The sequence below is a fragment of the Osmia bicornis genome, chromosome 5 (assembly GCF_907164935.1).
Source record: "Osmia bicornis bicornis chromosome 5, iOsmBic2.1, whole genome shotgun sequence".
Taxonomy (NCBI): domain Eukaryota; kingdom Metazoa; phylum Arthropoda; class Insecta; order Hymenoptera; family Megachilidae; genus Osmia; species Osmia bicornis.
The window spans coordinates 7,062,290-7,083,342 of NC_060220.1; the positions used below are offsets into that span (position 1 = coordinate 7,062,290).

Consider the following 21,053-nt stretch of genomic DNA (forward strand, 5'->3'; position numbering starts at 1 on the left):
CGCGGTATCTGCATATTTCACACGTATCAAAGTTTCACGGGTTCACGATCGATCGATCGATTAATTCTCGTGTACCTGCAGCTTCGCGATTTCCTCTACGACGCTTTCCGAGGGAATGCCGTACACGTGTTTCCCAAACTTTTCAAACCACGTGCCAGACTGAAAACGGGACACGAACTATTTATACGGGAAAGATCGCGTATCAGTGCAGCCGCAAGAAATCCAGAGAACTTTCTAGACGAAAAGTCTGTAGAAAGGAGAATTTTAGTTATCTTGCCACTTCATTTCTTCCGGAAATTTTCAGAAGAAAAACTTTACAAATCGCAAATAAAATGTATAGTATCGATGCTGCACCGTTTAAATTAAACCTTGATATTTTTGGTAATCTCTAATACCGTCTGTCGCACCAGACATCGCTATGTTTACTGCGGCCAGTAGTAAAGGTCAAGCGTTAGTCCGCCGGCGAACGCTTCTCCCGCTAGTAGTAGGCGTCGAGCATTAGTCAGACAAGCATCGAATAAAGCATTTAAGAGTGGATTTTTAAAACTTTCTTTGGTAATTCTGTTAAGCACCCACAATGGAATTATCCTCGTGTTTCGTGCTTCCGTTTTTATGCAGATTCTTGGCAAAAGACAAACAATGTACCGAGAAAATAGAAACTCGGAGGAAGAAAATGTTTAATCGGCTTCCGTTTCCCGTTTCAATTTTCTAGTTTCGTTTCAGCCAGCTGTTTCTTCCATTACTTTTCTGGCAGTGTTTGAGTACGTCCCGTTGTTATAGTGGCCATTTTCGACCGTTCGATTTAATCTCTTCAAGACTTTGATAGCATTCGAGGGAAAGAATCAAAGGAATTATTCGCTACGTTGGTCAAATCTGACTCGGGTTCTTTTAAATTTCAAACTACTTTCTTCTCAAGTTAATATCAAGATAATACACAGAATTCTACTTCTGTACTCTTCAGGGATACCAAGTTGTCCAGACTAATGCGCGTTAATCTTCGGGTAGGTGATGAACACTCTACCAGAGTTGACCCTTCAACGACATAAATGATACAAGGGACGAACAGAAGCCAAGGGTGATTATTATAGAACGTAGGGATGAATTCTACACAATACCAGAATAGGGATATGAAAAAGAAGACTAAGGGGAAAAAGAAGGCACACACATACGACTTCCAGTGACGTTTCAAGCCCGGTCACGTTGGAATTAGATTGATAAGATAGATGAAAAGGGTTCTCGGATACGAGGGAGTAAAAGTCGGCATTACCATTGGTCGTTGGATAATGCACTCGATCGAAGATAAAACCTTCGGAATTCGATTAAGAGTGTGGCTTAAAGCTTGCAGAACAAAGAGGAAGAGAATCGTCTGAACGATCATGGCGGTCGTTCGTCGTCGCCTAAAGGTGGCCTTTTTCTCCTCGTTTTATGAAATTCCTGTCATAAGTCTCTCAGGTAAGTTGATTGGATTCGGTCGCAGCCGCATCTCGTAACCCCATTTTCCCAGGGTGAGAAAAGCGGCCAGGATTTATCGTACGAGCCAGCCAGCCAGCCCCGACGCCGTATATCGATGCCACAGCTTAGATTTCGATTTGGACCGAGCTTTAGGCGAGCTTCGAATGGCCGCCAATTTTCACGCTCCTCGTGAAACTTCCAATGTACAGGACGGATGAAACTTTATGAAATTCATGAGAAGACGAGCGTGCAGCTGGTGCGACAAGCGGGCCAAGTAGCCGGAGAATATTTCCGCTAGAAATCGGAAGCTAGCGAAACGCGGGAAAAGTTTCAAAGGATTTTTGCGAACACCACGAAATCCTCGGCCCGGCTTGGAAATTTTTTAAACCAGACCCCAAAGACATCGCACGAAAGTCGATTCAAACCGAGAATCGCCTCAGGATCGACACCTTCTTCGTTTTGAATAACCTTACTGGATTTAGCATGATTGAAAAAGAGGAAGTGTACTCACCGATTGTCGAAGACGCTTCTCCTAGCAGAATTTCAGTACATCTTTGCCAAGAGAAATTGGAACTCTGGAAAAATGAATAAATATAGAAATATCTCCTACTACGTGTGAAAGATTTCATCGCAATCGGTACATTCTTTGCAGAGTAAACGTCGAACATATAAGTAACAGTACGTCTTTTGCAATAAAAATCGTTAGTAATAAAAAAGTGCGAAATGTCCTTTTTACGGGATACAAAAAATGTCGGATTTTCTACAAGATGCAAAAGGTCACGTTCCGATTGGTCCATCCGTTTCGGAGTAATCGGTGAACATACATAAAAAGAAGATATTAGTTTTTTAAAAAATATGAAATCCGACAGGAATCATCCGTCAAGTTGACGCGGATACGAAGAAAAAATAGATAGTTTGCGATGGAAACGACGCGATAACATCTTTGAAAACGCTCGCGACAGACGAAATGGATTCCTGGCATTGATTTCGGACAGAGAAGAGGTTGCGACGGGACGTTTCCATATGTATTCCTACATTTCAGCCTGTCCCGGCAGCCGATACCCTTCTTTATCATTTTTACGGCCGAGTAGAAGGTCGTGGCACAGGCGTCCGCATATTTATCCAAGCGTGCCGGCAATAAAACACAGGCCTGGCCGCGCATATCCGGCTGTCCCGCGGCTGTTTCCCGCTACCGTATAATATTTCGCTTAGGAATCCGGTAAACTGTTCGAACGCGTATACCTACAAGATTGTACGTCTGATTTCACGTGAAAACGGAAGTGGAAAATAATTCGATAAGAACCTCGACGCTAATATCCGATAGAATCCATCGAGAAACTTTGAAAAGCTGAAGGCTCGTTCGCTGATTTGTACGGTTCATCGGAAAATTATTCAATTTAATAACGAATTCATTCGATGACGCAGAGCAACGTTACGCGGAGAATTCTGATTCTCATTGAAATTTCAAATTTTCGTTTCGGGGAAGGGAATCGACGAAATTATGCATTTTGTCGAAATGAATAATTATATTTGATTGGTGAAACGATGTACAGTGATTCGAAAAACGAAAGCACCAGGTGTGAGTGCTAATAGATGAAATTGAAGAATAATTCATTTAACACGGATAGAAGAAGAAATATTGGGAAGGAAGTCCATTTTAACAATAGGAAGCAAGTATCGTGTTCGAACAGAAACATAGCAGTAGGTACGGATCGATATCGAAAGAATTTCTAAGTTTTCTGCTTCGTCGGTCCAACGAGACCAAGTGCCAACATTGATCGTGGCTGCAAGTCCCCAGTGCCAGTGCTTTTCTGAACGAATTTTCAATATTTAGAGAGAAGCACGCCGGAAAGGAACGAGTTGGTAGCGAAATCACATAGTCCAAGTTCCCTCATCCCGATCCTCGGATTCCGGGATCGTTCTCATCGATTCCTCGAGTCGTAGTCTTGTCTGTATTTTACCTATCCACGGGAAAAGCGAAGGAAAAATCGTAAAGAATCGAACTAGGTTTCAACTTTCTAAATTTTCTCTTGTAACGGATGAAATTGTCGAGGCGACGAGTTTAATTCCCGTAAAGATGAGATTTGTCCCGAAGCTTCATTCGTGAAACGAGTTAAAAGGAAATCGTCAGGTATCGGGAGTCGAGTCGCAAATTTAATAATAGAAAAAGTTTCTAGTATTACAAATTTAACAAGAAACTCCCGAGTCGAGCAGTCGGGGTCTGGTGCTTCGCTCGCTTTCTAAAGTTTCCCATCTTCCGTTGTTCGATTCCTAGCATTCGACTGAAGATCCTTGCTATCTCAGCCAAAGGAATTCTATGGAGAAGTCGATATGTGAACGTCGGTTAGAGAAGCTAGAGAGCTTCGAACGACGAAACTTGAACCTACCTTCTCCAGTTTCGCTTCAGCCGATGAAATCGTTTAATTAATAGAATCTTATACTAACTGTTAGCTCTTTGTCTGCGAACGATATTGATTCAAACGAAATGCCACGCTCTATTGGATCGAATGGATATTAGCTCTCGAACCACGATATCTAGTAATCAAGAAGATACGCTTAAAATTTTCATTCGGGAACCATATTTTATTCATATTTCCCTATAAAGGCTGACGAATAGTCTTCTAACTTTCCTTCTAACCCTTGTAATTACAAAGTAAATACGGAGGAATTCAACTTATCCCCCGAATCCCTCCTTCAATCTAAAGCTTTCTTCTCACAGAAACAATCGCCAGTCATCGTTCTTCGCCGTTCCCGTACAAAAGGGAAGAACCATTTCGCGTCCATTTCTGTTTCACGCTATTCGTAGTCCTCGTGGCGGACAGAAGCGGACCAGAGTCACGGGCACGAAGGCGCGGAGAGAGAGACAAATAGTCAGGCAGGGAGAAAGCAAGCTATCGCGGGTACGGTAATCCCAGGCGTGTTTTCTGGGTCGGTTGCACCCAGGATTGCGGTAGCCTGGGTGCATTGTCTCCGCGAAATACGGCCGCGGAAGAAACGAAAATTATGCCCATCCCCGTTCTCCGTTGCGAAATGCTTTATTTCCTGTGCCGGCTGGTGTTTCCTCTTTCACGCGCTCCTCCTCTTTCCGTCCAAGCGACCGCACAGAGTGGCGACGAGGTCATTTGCCTTTACGTGCAGTCATAAAGGTCCCAGACGTAACGTTGCCTCGTTCGCCAGAAGAGATCTTTCTCTCTCTCTCTCTCTCTCTCTCTTCTCTTCAAAAACAGAACACCGAGAGACGTTAGAACTAGGATGGAACAACGAAACGACCACACAGACACCGACAAGACAAACAAGAAGAGTTAACGGGAGAAAGGACACCGTTTTCATGAAACAACCCAGTCTCGTTTCGAACGAGTTAAGACGTTGAATGATGGACGTCCACGAAGAAGCTAGAGAACGACGATGGAGTAGGAATTAGGGGATAAAACACGCGAGTAGTCGCGTGCCACTAGCTACGCCCGACGCTTTCCAACCCCATTTTGCTGCAGAACCTCCTTCTTCGCACCCTTACCCCGAATGACTGGGCTTTTTTCTTCGTTCACCTTGTTCCGGGATGTCGAACCGAAGGTATCCCAGCGGCAACTTGGCAATCGAGTCGAGTCAGAATCGATCAATAGAGACTACGAGTCCGTGGTAACGGGATTACCAGGGAAATTTAAGAATTAAGCGTGATTCCGCTCGGTATCGAGCTACGCCGACGCTCGTCAGGTTGAATTACGACCGGTAATACCCCTTGCGGACGTTCAAACTATTCCTCCGGTTGAAAATCGAATTTTTAGCGAGCCGGTGAAGTATCGAGGGTAATAATTAAAACTGCAAACTCTTGTTCACGACCAGACGCGTCCCGGTATAATGGAAATGTGGCGAGCAGGGACGAGGAAGGATCGATGAGGAACGGAACTATCGTGTACTCGAGCGAAATGTTATGTATAATACATACATTGTAACTCTAAGCGAGGAATAAGTGATCAGAAAATTTTTCCAATAGGAAATAATTCGTGCAAAATTCGATTCGCAATTTTTATTCAAATAAAATTACCATGAATAATGCTTCCCCGTCCTTCAAATTTCCATTCGATCGCCAATATATAATTTTACTTAATATTCTAAATTCTTCTATAGTTTTATTATCAAATGAAATTTATAGAATCCCCCAATATGTACATTCCCTCTGGGATTGGAAAGGAAGATGGAATTATCAGCGATTAAAACGAACCAGCGAACAATTCGAGCATGGGAATCGTTTCTGTTAATTATCATTAACAGAACGTGCAGATCGCAGAAACGCGCGAGTTGAACCAACGATTAGGAATCTGTAATCCGCACGAATGTCGGGGTCGAAAAAGTGATTGTCGATAGGAAACCGAGAATTCCAGGCTTACTTGCATAATTAAGCACAGATATCGTGGTGCAATTGATCGAACGCTTCGCATTATGCAACATTATGCGGGACCACGATAACCGTATAAGTCAGTGTATACTGATTAGCGCATCCTAACCCAGATTTTAGCCTAATACAAATTAGAAGTACCAGTTTCTATCCTGCGTATCGTCGATTTACTGTTAGAGTAACACATCTCGAAAATCAATTTCATGGGAGATTTTATCTCAGTTTTGTTGCAAGAGTACTGGGATTTGCAGGGAGTCGGACAAATGTTCGGCCTGTTCCACTTGATGCATTAAGTGACTGTTTTCGTTATAACCGGATTTACCAATATCGGATTACAGGCTTCGATTCACGTCGAAGAATTCACGAAAGACTAGCCAAGAGGGACAAAAATCTGCTACCGTGAAAAGAATTTTTATAAATGGATAAAATATCGAAGATTTCAAGTCTGAAAGCTTTATAATCTGCTCGATTATTGAATATAACTCTGGCAAATATTGAAACTGTATATCACTATGAAAACATCAGATTACTTTATAAATAAATCTTTAATATTATCTTTTCCATCCCAGTATAATAATTTCTGCATAAAAATATGAAACATAAATCTTCGGAAAGAAGATAAAAACGATCATGAAATCTCAGGTCAAGTATCAAAGAGGCAGTTTCTTTTCATCAGATACATCCACCCTAAAACACAGCGGAGAAACGTAACACCCTCGAAAGGAAGGAGAAAACCAGGGACAAGATTATGAACGCTTATTGTATTTGTCCCAACAGAGACTCTTTATCTAATTCCGTTCAACATCCTCCCTTGATGGACGCACAAACAGTCCGTCCCCTTTCAATTCGAAGCCTACACGGTCATGATACACGCTCGTCAACGTTTATCCAGCCCCCGAAAAACAGCCGAAAATACTGTCGTCACGGTCGCACGAGGGACGAAATCTTTTCGGTCGGTCCCGTTGGTCGTTTCCCCGACGAAAAGCTCGAAAATGGGAAAGGAACGACGGCGCCGGGGACTCCTCGTGTCGTCGACGAAATAAGATACTTCGTGAAAGTAATTTCCCCGGGAAAAGTAAGTTTTCGCCGAGTAATAGGTTCCGCGCTTGCCGCCGTGGTTCCACGATCGTCGTTGCTCCACGTATTCGAGGAAGGAAGCTTCAACTCGAGAAGCTTTTGGCTGCTACTGCCAGAAGAGTGGAGATTCTACCCTGACTCCGTGCTAGAGGTCAAAGTGTAACTTTAATCGTCCTTGCTTCCACTCTTCTGCACCCCGATTTTCACCGCTTTTTCCCAGACGCCAGCACCCTTCGTGATTTTTTTCCCCGGTCAAGGAAAAACGTAGAGATTCGAAAAGTTTCACAACGTTTTTGCTTTCTCGAGTTTCCCTTGATTTACGTAGAATCCTATGGTCTCAAGGTATTCATGGTTGCTTGATTAATCGTTAGTAACAACGTGTTGCATGTTGAATTCGAACGACAAAGATGTGCTTCGTGTTCGGCACTGATGTTTACCTCTGAATTTAATATAACGTTCAGAGCCGATCTAAGTGATGTGGCTTCGTACCATTGACCTGATTATGAGTGACCATTATTGATTACTGTTTGACCAGGCCGGGCCATTAATTACTGTCTGACCGTGGCTGATAATGCTTGATTGTGTGCTAAACCTGACAGCTTGGCTACGTCGGAATATTCATCCTGCACGGAACAGACGCAATCTCTCCTAAATCCTATATCGTTATTTTGATTCAATCGATCTACGCATCGCCCTGGCATCGTTACGATTGATGGCATTTAATCGAGCTGCTGTTAAATTGTCACCCTTCGACAGCTGAATTCTTCATTTTACGTTTATTTTTTTTTTTTTTCAAGAAATATCGTTGTTGATCAAAAGCTCAATCTACTAATTTAATTTGCATATCAGACAGCAATATACATTTTCGAAGGTGTATGTATATACACTTTCCCTAAGTGACTATCCACTTTTTAAGGGCGTGTACAGAGATATACACACCCTTCGTCGCGAGAGGGTCAAGTTTAATCGTACCGATCAAACCTTCACCCTTCTATTACGACTCCTGCTGCGTGACAATCTCGAATCGATCGCAAAGTCCTGATAAATAATTCATTTATTAATTACTTCGACGCGCTCAGAAGATAACTATATCCCATACTAATTGAATACCAATTCATAAAATAAAGATAAAATCAACCTCGACCTACAGAACTCATCCTTTACATGAAAAATAATTAGCAGACTGTTGCGTTGTATCATCTTTGATACCATATCACTTTTTTTTAAAACTAATTTACGAGTTAGGCGTTTAACCTTAAATACACACCGTCCACAATGAAACAATCAACCCCCATCGTAAAGATTAACAACGATCAACGGACCGCTGTACAAGTACAGTTAGTTTTCCTATTCTCATGGGTAAAAATGCTGGTGGCGTCCCCGCGTTTAAACTCGTACAAAGGGTGTAGAAGGAGTTTTTTCGCGTTGCGGAGCAATATGTCATCCTAGACTGCACAATGCCGCGAAACGTGTCCGGGACACGTAACAACATGCACCACGAGCTGTACAAACCGTTGAGTCATTCTCTCTGTATGTGCCGTATCTACAGTTCATGATAACAGTCGAGCGCACGAGGTATCTAGATGAGGTCGAGGGTGCGCAATGACGAAGGGAGAGAGCTATCGTGGATTTTTACACGGTGTAACCCCGGCTGGCTGGATATACTTTTTCCCGCGCTCTGTAATTACAAGTCTATCGTTGGTCGCATCTGGACGTGGCCGATAACGTCTCGCGTCTCCGTTTGCGCGTCCCTTTTTCGATATATACACACACGGTGCGCGCGTATATTGCAAGGTATCACGTGAGAAATATGGCTCGCCCTCGAGGGTTGGATCGTTCGTGTTCTCGGTGGAAAAGCCGGTAAGAAGGGTTAAGTTTCAATTCGATTGGAAGGGAAGAACGGTGGTCGGGTTTGCTAGCGGGACACCGACATCGCGAGGAAAACGCTGGCGGCGATTTAAATTGGCGGTCTCGTCCCGGGGGCTCTCATAGACTCCTGATTAGATATTCCAATCGGAATACCTGACGAGAATACTCACTTTTAGTGGATTCTCAATGTACTTAGCTCGACACCCGGGACCTATTCCCTCTAATTGGACCCGTCATCGTAATTACGACACCCCTCGTCCCTTATTGTAAAGATCGACCTTCGGAAAGGCTGGCATCGAATTTCCTGTTTCAGCTAATCATGATTGTAATGATTACAATCATTCAAACATGATTGTAATCGTAACAAAGTATGTTCTTACATCATTAAGATGTAAGAATAAAAATGAATAAAAATGAGAAAATTCGTTTTTGAAATAATTGAAAAAAAAAATTAAAATATTAAACTGCACAAAACTTTGTAAGTGTTTGTTTTATATTTCATTTCCATTTACAAATAAATTTATGAGATAGCAATAATTGCACAGACATGCACTGATTTGCTAGTAAATTAATCTTTCATTACCATAGTAAAGAAAGAAGTGAAAAGAAAAATCGCTGAAAATTGCACAATTAATAAACACGATGCAATTTCATTAGCATACTTCCCTGCTGACAAAGAATGATGTATAAACAATTTCTCCTGTGTATTCCATGGATGGTCGAAAAAAATAATCAACAGCGCATACACCTCGAGCGTCAGACAGGCTATTATAGATATTAAAGGCGCCATGTCGGACAATAAGTGGCCCATTATCCGGCCGATGCACTTTTTGGCAAAAGTTCCTTTCATTATCGGGCTACGTAATTGGCGCATCCGGAATTTCGGTTGCACCGGGTGACTCAGCAAACCGGCTGACTCATTCCTGACTCGTTGGCTGTCTGCATCTTAACGAGCAGGATACGCGTTAAGATCAAATAAAGAACTTCCGGTCGGCAGAGAATCAAGAAACGTTGGACGGAGCTGAATTTCCAGAATTTTTATCGACCTACTCGAATCCCGGCTTGCTTAATGAATATTCCGTCCTGTTAGCCGGCAAATTATTGGAATCCAACCGAAATCGTCTTCAATGGGAATATGATAATTAAGAGTGGCTTCCGAAGAAGCATGCTAATCGTTGGAATCGAGAAGAAAAAGAAAACAGAGAGAAAGAGACGAAACTTCAGCAAGGATATCCTGAAATTTCACCGTGCACGTACCACTTTAATGGTTTTGCTCCTTTTTGCCAAGATTTTCGCTGCGTTCACGGTTCACGGATTGAAAGATCGTACGATCGTGATTCGCGATCCGACGCGGATCCTTCGCAGAAAACGTAAAGACCTGAGAGACAGAGCTTCCGAAAATCTCAGGTTTCGAGCAGGTATAATTCTCTGGTTGGGTTAGGTTACCCTAACCTGCCTAGCCGTTTCTACGTTACGAGGCAATAAACCTCCATCTTGGGATTCATGCCAGACATCTTTGAGATTAAGCTCGTCCAGAGCCCGTTATGTCCCACGACTCCTACCGATCCTACACTCGATACTTGATTATATAAACGTTCGGTATTGTTCGCTCAAAGTGCCATTGAAATGATATAACTCGAATCTCTGATTGCTAACTAGACTTCCAATTAAATTCACAAACTTTATTGCAGAGAAATTAAGAAACGACAAATGAATAAGTAAAATTAACGAAGCTGTTTACTTTTCTCCCTAAGCATCGCTCAATTAACTTTCTCCTCTAATAAGAATGACTGTCAGAGATTTCTGCAGACTTTCTAGCCGGCCTGTCAGACCTCGGTGTAAAAAACACAAAACGAAGTTTCTGAAAGCGTGTGCCGCTACCGTCGACGTACTTATTAAGACTTATTACAGTTCTCACGCGGCGAGCCAGCTACAGCCTCCTTTTCTCGACGAGAAAAGCTCCTTGCCGTTGCCACGCAGTACTCGCGGCGCAGAGGCCGCTTAATTGTTATAAATTGCTCCATCGGTTCGCGAAATGATTTACCGGTTCGCCCCGCATAAATTGCAACAAAGACTTTCGTTAAGAGAGTGATTTACGGCTTCGCAACATCCTTCCATGGTTCATACTCGACGAGCATCCTTCTTCTTCTCTTCTCTCGATACCCCGTTCTTGCGCAGCTTTCCCGAGAATTATTATTCAATTTAATTCTCCGTGAACGCGAGCCTGAATATTTATTCCGTTCCAAGACGGCCTCCATTTATATTCCCTCGGTCTGCGGTACTTTGTAACGCCCCATGTAACACGTGTCACTCGTCGATGCAAGAAATCGATTAAACCAGATGAAGTATTAGGAAATAGTATAGAATGAAATACCCTTCTTCCATTAAGACTAAACGTTAGAGTACTTTAAATTTGCAAATATAGATTTTTTAAATTTTTGATGCAAGGATGGCAATCCTTAGCGTATCTATTTCACAATCCAATCCACTTCCAGTCCTTTTCTCGATCGCTCACCACCCACCTCTTATCCACTTCTGATTTCTATTTTCAGGAAGGATAATAAAATTGATCCAGACATCGGACAGACAATATTACAAAGGCGTGGTCGGGAAAAAGGCTACGGACATAACAAAAGAGAAAGTTCGGTATTCTAGTTACACGTGAAAGTGTCTAGCGAGAATAGCGAGCAGATTTATCGGCACGAAACGAGCCAACCGGCTAATGGAAATGTAAATCGGTCTTAAAGGGGACTCTCTCTCGTTTGTATCGTAGGCGGTGGTAAAGAAACGAAGAAAGTTTCTCTGTCGTGTGTGAACCGGCGAACCGGCGAATCAGAGACGGCAAATAAATGTAGAGACGACGGAAGGTCGACGAAAAGAACGTTGCACCAAGGGGTGGAGGCGTTTCAGGGGGGGTTTGGTTTGTGCACTCGTTACACCATCGTCTCACTCGAATGGCTTTTCGAGGAGGGGTATGAAAAAGCCCACCGTCTGTGTGAGATCGCGCAGACTGCGCTTTGAGCTCGCACACTCGGCCGTGCGTGTATAAATACTTCGAAAAGCACGGCTCAGGCTGCTGTTAAAGCGCCGCGCCGGCTCTGCTCAAAAGACGCGAACGAGTACGAGCCTGTTACCGATAAAACATCCATGTATATTGCTTCGTTGCAACTGCGAGCTTCAATCTAATAAACATTCTGTACAGACGGTACAATAAATGCGGCGCAGGGGTGAATGAACAACTTCAATGTACATTCCGAGGAGGATCGAGAAAATTATTTAGTGGTTTGGTAATAAAGAAGCATACACTGGAAACAAAACTAATAAATTCCATTCATATAATGGTACTGAACGCAAAATTTCTAAATTCCACTCGAGATAAAGAGAAGCTGAAGAGCGAGAAAATATTTTCTAATTTCACTATTCCGCCATAAGAATATGAAATTTAAAAATAAGAAATTGTATCTATGCAATTTCGCAGCTTTAATAACGTTTTAATATAGTGAATCACTTCTTCAATAGGAAACGAAGCGAGTTTGTTTCATTCTCTATTCCCTTTGTAGAGCTTTTTGTAAGTAGAACTGCTAGATTATAGAAAGACACACGAACAAGTGTCACGTATTGATCTTTGAACCATCTCACTCTGAGAAATTATTTCATACTATTGACTCGCTTTTCTACGAAAAATCTACAAACTACCCCCTGTATTTTTAGAACGATTTCTTTACTCAGAATTATAGGTCAATTTCATCGATTCGATTTCACTGTATTCCATTGCCATTCTATTATTTTTCTAGCGTCATAATATTATATGAAATAATATGTAAAATTAAGTTTAAATCATCGTTATTACAGAAACAAAATACAAGAAATTTATAGAGCATTATTTGCAACACACTTCAACGGAGGGTTAAAACATTTCAAGATAGAACGAGAGCAATAATGGCAACAGAATCTCAGCTGAAGAAAGTCACTCGTTTGCCGAATGCTCGGTTCGATGGTGTAACGAAAGGACTCACAGGGTGCTCAAATGGCACGTCATCGATTCGGCTGGCATCGTTTCCGGCAAGTGACACTCCCCGTCGGTCGTTAGGACGAATTTATTCGCAGCACCCTCGAATTCTTTTATATTAACGAACTCGATTGGAAAGACGACAATATAGAAAAGAAACGAGGATAATAAAAACTCACCGAAATCTTGAATTCATTAAACGTGGCCCGGTGCCAGTTGTTTATAGCTCTTTGCTGGTACCACTTAAACTGTTCATGATTCGCAATTAAAGAACTCTCGATGAAGCTCATCTGTGATTCAAGCTTCTAGTGTTTAAAATCATAATTACATATTTTAGAAAATAAATAAAATATAATATCGACTAAATAATTTTCAGTTCTCCTTAAACAAATGCAACAATTCATATTACTAGATATAATATTCATCATTGTTCCGATATTTCATCTCGAACAACGAAGAAACGAAACTTTTCGAATCTCGAGTTAACAGAGAGCATTGAGGAGAGGGTAGGCGATAAAGATGGGGAGATAAACCAATCGAAACTATTTTCACAACTTTCCGCGCATCCGAGGGTAACTTTTCCTTTCCCGATTCCCAAACGTGAAATTCTACAGTCGATGAATTAAATTAGAAAAAGAAGGAACAGATGAAATTGTAAGTAGATCCATTGAATCTCTGACCTCATCGATAACAATAAGAAAACAATGAGGATCTTTGTTATTTCTCCTTACGCTATTTGTTTTCCACGAATACTTTGCTCGAGTTTCACAGTTCGTCGATTTCCCAGCCGCGAAATTATCCTGGATAACGAGCCAACTCAGCTCCGCGTGAACTTCGAAAGCGTTCGTCCGGAATAAAGTAACAACTGCAGCTGATCTGATAAGTTATTACTCGAACCGGACAATACTGTCCCTATTTGTCTGAAACGGTGAACGCAGATGCTTGCGGTGAACGAATTGCAAATTATCGCGCATATATGGAATTGCTTCTATTGATTATAGAAATATTCGTAGCTGGTGGTGGATCAAGGGGAAAAAAATAGAAAAATATGGAAAGCATCGAAAGGTACAAGAGAATGTGTAATATGAAAAAGTGTATTTATCAAGGGAAGCCCGAAATAACGATCGGGGTTGAGTTGGAAAATTTCATGGTACGCAGTGAATCTGCCATTAAGGTGTTCTCGCCTGCAGCGATATACCGATCGTATAAATTTCAGATTGATCGATGGAACCTTTTGTTTAATCAGATATTCGTGGATCTATCGTTTCGTCGTTGATAAACGATCCTGTTCGTCGACGTAACTATTGCAATACGCGGTATCAACGGCTGAATACAAGTTCGTTGTTTGAACGATACACGAATTTCGATTTTGATTTAGGTGACGTGAAAAGTAATTTGGGTCAGTCGATGCGATAATTGAGATATAAATGGTTCGAAATGAAATACCGAGGAAACCGTAATTGGAGAATAGGTACCTTCATCCGAACAAATCGATTTACAGTGATTTTGTTAATCGACCTTTTCTATTAAATTAGTTTTATTTAATTTTCCGTTATTATCATCGACGAGAAACCTAAACTCTTTTCTAGTAATAAGGGATGATCCAATACGAACTACAGGATTTATTTAAAGAAACAATTTCTCCAGTTCCTTTTAAATCAGCCTGTAGCAACAGAACTAATGATGTTCCATAAAAAAGATCACGCAGGGTAATTAGGGTTCGAAGCAACCCTTCTTTCTCGTTAAGATTAAACATTCCATTAAATAACGAAAGGGAGGAAAGTCTGTAATGCGGTAATTAATAAATGTTCGGTGGGGGGATGTAATCGTTTCTGGTTTCCGGGGGATGGTCCACGAGGACGGATTAGTACGATGAGGAATCTCAATCAAGCAAAGGCAGCACTGCCAGCAAAGTTTCTTCGATCTCGTCCACTTATTCATGCCCGGAGCAAGAGAAAACTTAGGAAAGCAGAGCGTGATCTCGACGGAGGTAAAAGAAGGATGAGGAATTGGATATCCGAGGACGAAGCGACTGATTAATTCAACGACATTGTTCGAAATAAATATTTGTTTCCTTGTAATTGCGTTCATTCATCGTCATGATACAAGAGACAGTAAACCATACAACATTCTACGAATAAACTAAAACTGGCGCGAGTGCTTTTTTTCAGAAAACAAACGGGGAGAAAAGAATATTGAACGAAGGAAGGAAAAATATTATTCGATACGAGCGCAAAAAATTATGAAATAAATCAACACCAACGAATAAAATTTCAATTTCTCGATTTTTGATCAAAAATTGCAAACCCTATTCTTTGCTGTTTTTTGTTGAAGATCGATGAATCATTCCCAATATGAAATAATATAACCTAACAATTTTATTTAAATGTACGATACCCGTAACGAGCGAAGAAAATGAAGAATAAAAAGGCGAAGAAACAAAGAAGACACGGAAAAAGATGGGAAACGGGCGAGAATTGAGAACTGGTGGCGAAGTTGGCGAAAGCCGTCGTTCGTCCCTTGTGATTTTACGAAGCGTAGCAAGGGGCAGTTGCTCCTCTATATCCAAAGGTATAAAACCCATCGTTTCGCTACCATTCTGTTCGCACACCTCTTCTCATCTTCCTCCTTTTTCCACTTTCCTTCATTCTATAGGTTCGTTCTTGCCTGACAAACTTATGTCTGCAATGGCTACTCCATAAATAAATTCCCAAGCTGCTCCGTAGAGGCAGCGGAACCTTGGGGATATAAGGAGAAGAAATTGAGAAAAATCGCGGTGTGTATCGTAGCGTATCGATAAAGTAATTACTACGGGCGGAGCTTTCATTAGCAGGCTGCCGATATCGGTAGCTCGTTCTTAAAGGAAAACTGGGACGTCCACGTGGCGATGGCTCGCCTTATAATCAATATCATTCACCGAGAGAATGTTATCCAATGTTTTAAACCTTCAATGAATCAGGCACCTTGCACGAATTAACAGAACCTAGATTTTTCTACAAATAGACTTCTCATTTTTAAAATAAATTTTGGAAAACTGAGCGAGCCAAGATTAACCCGGTTCAGGCGTTCAAAGGTTAAACACGCGTTGATGGTTAAGATATGTATCAATCAAGAGATCACACAGGATGTTCCGTGAATTTAGCGGCCATCGAAACCGAGCTTATTAGAGCAGCCATAATATTTGAGCAATTTTCGAAGAGCGAGTAGCTCACCAGTTTCAGCAAGCAAGTTTGAAGCAGCAAACTCAAGCGGGCCGGCGTGGCGCGCCGGTCGAGAATTATGCAAGTTTCTAACCCCAGATTAGGGATTCGCGATGTATCTAATAGCATTATTAGGGTCGTTGCTAGGAAGTGGTGCGCTTCTCCAGAGTGGTTGATCCCAGGGAAGCACTAAATTTCTAGCTTATAATGCAAGCTAACTGAAGCAGGAGAGAAGGAGGACGTTGTTGCTTCCTTGTGTTCCACCCCCGCGCCAGCCCTCTTTCCGTCATCACACCCCCGATTCCCTTTTCCTCTTTGTCCTTCTCTTTAACTTTCCTCCCCTTCGTCTCGCGCTTGCTTCTCTATCCATTCCGCGATACACATAAATTCAACCGGAATGACCCCCTACGGTTGAAACGAATAGAACGCCTTAGCCGTCATATCGTGCTTTGTGTGCAAAAGCATTCAACGTTTCCGCGCTTGTTCCAGTTCGCGTGCAGGCATTAATTAGTATTTCGTGGGCCCCTGTGAAATTCAACCGTACGAATTCGTGTGTACAAAGTATTTAATTAACCTGTCACACGATCTCTGAATGCTAAACAGCGAACCGGTGTTGGACAAAATTTTAGGCGTCACTAACAATGCTCACGATTAATACCGGTAAACCGTATGGAAATGACTAATTTCTCAATTGCAATTACCATCTGACGGAATAAATAAAAATGAGGTAATGAGAAATATGTGATAGACGCGATCGAAGAGTTAAGTGTATCAGTATCGAGTGTAGCATTGTTAAATTATGAGTTAGGTTCGTTAATCTACACGTCAGATGTTTCATCGCCGACCAAGCAACTCGACCCGCCTAACAACGCTGGCCGAATGTTCGCTGAACCAAGAAATTACCTAGAATAGCAACGCTTTCGGGGGATTCGAATCGTCACGGAAGTTCACCCAATAATCGAGGAGCCAGACTCAGGACGGGCATAACGAGAATCCAATAGACCAACTACGAACACGCTTTGACGTAACGGCTTCGTTTAGAACGAGGGTCAATTCGATCATCCAACTGATGGAGGTCAAAACGGAGGGAGAGATACCCTAGTGATAACGATGAAAATTCTCAGAATTTATCGAAACGTTAGGTACAGAAGATATTGCATCTTGCGGTACCATTTGTTAAAAGCTTTCGCTATAAACTGTCATCAAGATTGAACATTGTTTCGCTTTATCTGATATTTTCTCTGCTATTCTGCAAACTTTCGACAATGAGTAGATACGAGGGTCATTCAACAAATAACTAAACCAACAAGTGTGATTCAAAATTTATTTAAACGAAAAATACGACACTCCTTGACTTCCAGTTCAAAGCTAACCGAAGCAATAACTGCAGGAAGGAAATAGAAACAAGAAGAAGAATAAGATTTCAAGAATGAATAGGCCAATGATAGTCAAGACGACAAGCCATCCCTGAAATTGAATTACTTGAGTGAAACTGGAATGCAGCGCGCGGCCGTGTCTGTTAAATCAAAACTTTCCGCACGGGATGTGTCCAAGAAACCGGAAGCTGGCTGGTTGACTTTCTCCCTTGCTCCTTTTCTCTTTCCGTCTCTCAGTTGGACGAGTTCCTTCGTCGAATTTCGAGCCAGCCAGCCAGCCAGCAAGACGAAAGTGACATAGAAAGCGAAGAAGCAACCAAGGGAAGTTTGGAAACGGTCTGTTGGCTGGTTACCCTCGACGTTCGCTACCTTCTCCAAGAATAAACGGTGATAGCAGCGGATAGCTTTGCTTTCATCGTTACGTACGCGAAACGATGCCTTCGAAAATTCCGCGAAACTTTTTCGCGTAGCCGGAACTCGCGCGTTATGATTTATTTATCCCCCGTCAGCTAGCGGCAAAAGTTGTTCGGGAAAACCACGTTTATGTAAATCGAACAGGAAAAAGCTTTTATTCTAATGATCTCGCCAAGCTGGACGCGACGTTTCGAATGAATTTCACAGGTATGGACGCAGAAAAAGTACACGGGAAACGGTTTATGCAGCTTCCATCCCTCGTTTGTCCAGTCTCCCGTTGTTTGCTCATACTTTCGACTAGTTTAATTGGCTTAACTCGCGGCTGTGTTCGACCGGCGACAATTGTTGACGAGTGACTGCAAATAATTTGGAACCGCGGAATAACGCGATGTAAACCGAGCCACAATAGGGAGGACGTAGGATAGACGCGATCACGGCTCGGTTCATCGTAAATCGTTGAAAATTGTTGCGACTAACGACTGTTTGCTATTGATCAACCTGCGTGATCCCCTTTTCAAGTGGCTATTTCGTCATGGACACTACGCGTCGTTCCATACCATTCCTAACGACCGCTTTGCGGGAATTGATCGTGCTAATTTTTCGGCAAATATTTGAGAAAGCGACAAAGTAACATATCAATAAAATGAAAAGCATAAAAATCCTCCAGGAAACGATATGAAATTCTTTCGCGATAAATTTTAACTACTCCATCATATAAATTCCTTTTTCTCAACGTATCATCTGGTACTGTTGTAATTCGCGGTCTCATGCTCGTTATTTCTCGAAATCACGATTAAACATGATTAACGCGTTCACAGTGGCTTCATTACTTCACGAGACACGATACACACTCGCTTTAATAACTGTAATGAACATCTGTGTGCGTTGATGGTCGCGATACTGTTTACGTCGCGCTATACGCGGACCTCCACTACTGACCGCAATAAACAGTAACAAAAGCAATATAAGATGGGCTCCTGGTTAAATTCTGGTCGCGTTGGCTGCGCAAGCAATCTCTTCGAGAGCTTTTCCCATCAAGAGTACCCTGGTTTTACAGTGAACCACCGAGAGAATGTTTCCCGATACGAAGGTAATACGTTCCGCGTAGAGAGGAAGCGGATCTTCGAGGCTCGCATCTGCGGAATATTAGAAAGCCATCCTGCGATACGCTGGCCGGATTAACTGCGAGTAACTGTACGCTCGCATTACATCGGAATGGTCGTTGAAATTTTTTTTTTTTTTTATTGAACCTATCATTCGCCGAGTGCAGCGGAAATGATTTTTCCTCCGACTTCCTTCGATGCGACCGGATAAATGATTACGATCGGGCTCCAACCTACCGACTCCCGGCGTTCATCTCGAGCAGAATTCACCAACCGATGTGTATTCATCGTTTTGGCTTCGTTCAGCTTATTACTCGACGTTTCCGGCTCATTTGCCACGCTACACCGCGATATTGAAAAGCGTACGAGATAAACCGGGATGAAATGCGAAGAGTTAAAACGGAAGACTTCTGCTGGTATTTAGGACACGGAGATGATGAAGAGACTCGCGCGAATGTTTGTTTCGCGAGATTTTATTTTCGAATTGCAATCATTTCTGTGTTCTATAGGGCGCAAACGAGATTTTTAACACTACAACTACCAAACCAGTCAAAATGACTGGGTTTCAAGTTTCTTATTTTAAATTACAAATTTAAGAACATGCATCAATCATCGGTAGTTCTCGTTTTAAAACGAGTGAATTGGTAACTAATTATTTTATAATAAAAATGTGAATCAAGTTTTCATGTAACTATTCATTTTCACGTCATCTAAGGATAGTTACTCAAGAAATTGTTTAACCTTCCTGCATATTCCATCCAATAAACCATTTGTGACAAGATAATCGCAACTTATAATTGAATATCTGAATTGTACCTCCCGCTAACGATACAAGTATAAGGATGTTAAATCGAAAGTTCAAAGTGTCGCGAAAGCAGCAAGTAGTAACATCGACTGCATTCACCTACGAGGATGTTGCGAGATTAGATAATACCGTGACGTCAGGAACGAAGTTCGAACTAATCGCGAGTAGCATCTTCGTTAATCCCTTGGTAGAGGCTGCGCCGTCGACGCCACTCAACTATTCCTCGCTTTTACCCTCGTTTCGTCGTTCAAACCCTCTCGCGTTCCACCCCGTATATAGCTGTTTACTTTTTCGATTTGCACGGATCCAGAATTTCCATTGCGCGGAACTTCTTTTAACGGATAGCTGCGCCTTCCAGCAGGCTCGAGTTTGCTCGCGGCCAACGGCGTATTCGCATTTCATTTAATATCACGTTATTGCGTATACACATTGCACGATTCTCCGCGAGAGGAACAATTTAAACTAACTTATTATTCCAGATTCTCGAAGGATCTCTTTTCGTTCCAATTTCCATGCGTCTGTTCCGTACCATTCGTTTCACTAATACAATTTCATTCGCGCTTACAAAGCCGTATTAATGTTCTTGAGGTTTTCGCAAGCCAAGAGAATAAGTTTGTTTACGTTTCTCTCGAGACCAATGCGGGAGGATAGGTACGAGTGATCCCCGTATCCGCTCGAGGCGATAATTTTCGCAACAACAACAGGAGGATGCTAGATACGAGGAGATATCTAATATTCGCACTCGGGCTACCAAGTGGAATTTCTTGTTCGCGCGAAGGGTAACCGCTAAACCTCGTGTACTCGATAGTAGCTGAAAGCACCCCCGCTACCTAATCTTACCCCCGGGGTTCGCCGTTCGAGCGTGAAATTTAAAGCCATCTCAGCCGCTGCATAATCAACATCGTGAAATCAATGGATCAGCTGGTTATCGGGAAGAAAATATCCAGGAAGAAATGAATGATCGGAAATTAACCAACTACACGTTTCGCACACGAAGAAAATACGCGGTCAGCCTTGGGTGTAACGCTTTCTGGCAGCGAAATTTCCGACCGACTCGCCGAGATATCTCGGTTACCGTGGCTGAAAGTAGAAACAGAGTTAACTAGTCCGCCGTGAAGTTCCATGTCCGGGCGTACACGCTCCGGTTCGCGGCTTCCGACAGCGCTTTTCACCAGGCCAGATTCTGACACTTGGACGTCTCTCTTCGACCCGATTCCTAGCCGCGGTTCAACATTTTATTGCGACGATGAAGAGATCAAAAGCGATGATATTAAACGGTCACGCGAGTTTCGTACAACGATTACCCTTTCGATCGGTTGTTAGACCAGTTCCTTTCAAACAACACCGAAGCTAAA

The 21,053-nt window shown here is 42.3% G+C and overlaps 1 protein-coding gene across 2 annotated transcripts in view; it reads right to left on the reverse strand.

Moving 5' to 3' along the window:
* Positions 1-21,053, reverse strand: part of LOC114874990 (discoidin domain-containing receptor 2-like) — a 153,497-nt gene that overhangs the window by 111,694 nt on the left and 20,750 nt on the right. For both annotated transcript variants that reach the window (XR_003789172.2, XM_029184813.2), the window contains exon 2: positions 1,964-2,027. The gene's annotated coding sequence lies outside the window, so the exon portion shown is untranslated. The remainder of the gene's footprint in view (positions 1-1,963; positions 2,028-21,053) is intronic.